Below are 1,842 nucleotides of genomic sequence, written 5' to 3'. Positions count from 1 at the left end.
TGTCTGTGTCAGGGTGTGTGTGTGAGGGTATATAAGTGAGAGTGTGTAGGTGAGAGTGTCTGTGCGAGGGTGTATGTGAGGGTGTGCAGGTGAGGGTGTGTAGGTGTGGGATGTGTGTGAGTTGGGGGTTGAACAGAGAACAAGAGAGCAGATTGTAAGCTCTATGGCAGAAACACAAGTCAGCTTGAACACCAGCTGACTGTTATGGGTAGCATGAGGCAGAGCACGAAGATCCTGTCTCCTATTCTACAATCATTTTAGTTTTCTATTTGCAAGGAGAGTTGTGTAATTGCTTCCAAAAAGTATATTGCTATTTAGTAAATATTTCTATCTATGATCATTACTAAGAACCTATTTGGATCTTGTAGATATTTGAAGGATCAGTTAATGGGGAAAATTGTGGAAGTTAATGGAGAAGAAATTGAAGTCTTAGCTAAGGACCTGGCCCTGAGAGAGCACTGTCTCAATTGATAGCAGTGCTTTCTGACTCAGCAGAAAATGGGATTTTGACCCACCAGAATAGCCAGCATTCATAGTAGTCTGAATTGAGAAAAATGTATGCTTATCATTATAACTGCAAACCCAATACTTAACAAGTACTAAATAAGCACTTTGACAAAATAAACCATCTAACCTTCCATTATGTTTCTATTGGGTGCCAGACTCATGTAACAACTACAAGGGTTTGTAGGCCCAGGGTGGGTGTGTGTCCCCTTGAGCAGAATTGTCCTAATCCCACACAATCCAGATGAGAGCAGCGTGTCCCAGCCAGTCAATCACAGACTGTGAAGCCGTTGTCTATCACTTTGACCATGGTAACTGAGCCAACAGCACAGTCCAACCCAGGAATCACCAGGGGCCACATAAGGGTATGGATTCTTATTTTCACCTGCTGCTCACTTGGTTTTAATCAGAGAGCAATCTTCGTTATTGCTTCTTACACCCACATATGTTATAACTGGGAGGCGGAGAGCTCTAGTGATTCAGTGGCGATTCTCTGTCTCTGGGCCAGAAACTCGAGTTTGGATTCCACCTCAGGACTTGATGGCCATGAAATTGTCATAACCTGACTAGCCAGGTCGATTATCACGCTGTAATTCTTTCTAGTATTCTAACAGCAGACACTCAGAGCAGGAGAGTTTACTGGAACTGGGATGGGGTGGGGGGGAGGCAGTGGGGTCAGTTAGCTACAGGGCAACAGGCTCCCCCATGTTAAACCGACTCGTCATGTGGATCCAAAACATGAAGAAGAATCATCTTCTGTCTGAGGAGTTAATGCATACATACATACACCCCCCACACACACACACACACATATACACACACACATACATACCCCCCCCACACACACACACATACACACACACACATACGTGTGCGTCCACACGCACACACGAGCGTGCGCACACTCAGCAAAACCCAATGCTGTCCCACCCTTTTGTGAGGAGCCCCCAGGAACGTGCAGGTGTAGAGAGTCAGAGTGTTGTGTTGCAATGTAGACCGAGCCGTGGGTTACCGGGGTGGGGGCATGTCAGTTGTGGGTCCCACACAGGCTGCTGGCCCCTTGATAAATGGAGCAGCTCGTCCAGGAGAACGTGTCAAGTGTGAATATGAGATACCAGATGTCTGTGCTGTCCTCAGGGGAAGGCCGGAAACTGTGTGAGAAAGGCAAGCCGTGCAGCCGGGCGCGAGTGAAACGAGGGAGGAGGAGGAGAATCAGCAAAGACACCTCGAAACTCCTGCTGCTCTATGATGAAGATATCCTCAACAACGACCCTCTGCGGGAGCAGAAAGACATGGCCTTCGCACAGGCCTACCTCACCAAGGTCAGGACAGGGGGGG

The 1,842-nt window shown here is 47.7% G+C and overlaps 1 protein-coding gene across 2 annotated transcripts in view; it reads right to left on the bottom strand.

Annotated features, from left to right (window-relative positions):
• The window catches only part of cntn2 (contactin 2), a 226,451-nt gene that overhangs the window by 113,448 nt on the left and 111,161 nt on the right, over positions 1–1,842 (bottom strand). The window lies entirely within an intron of this gene.

Source organism: Chiloscyllium plagiosum, chromosome 26 (genome assembly GCF_004010195.1).
Source record: "Chiloscyllium plagiosum isolate BGI_BamShark_2017 chromosome 26, ASM401019v2, whole genome shotgun sequence".
Lineage (NCBI taxonomy): Eukaryota > Metazoa > Chordata > Chondrichthyes > Orectolobiformes > Hemiscylliidae > Chiloscyllium > Chiloscyllium plagiosum.
The sequence above is the reverse complement of the archived record's forward strand: the minus strand, read 5'-3'. Positions and strand labels throughout refer to the sequence as shown.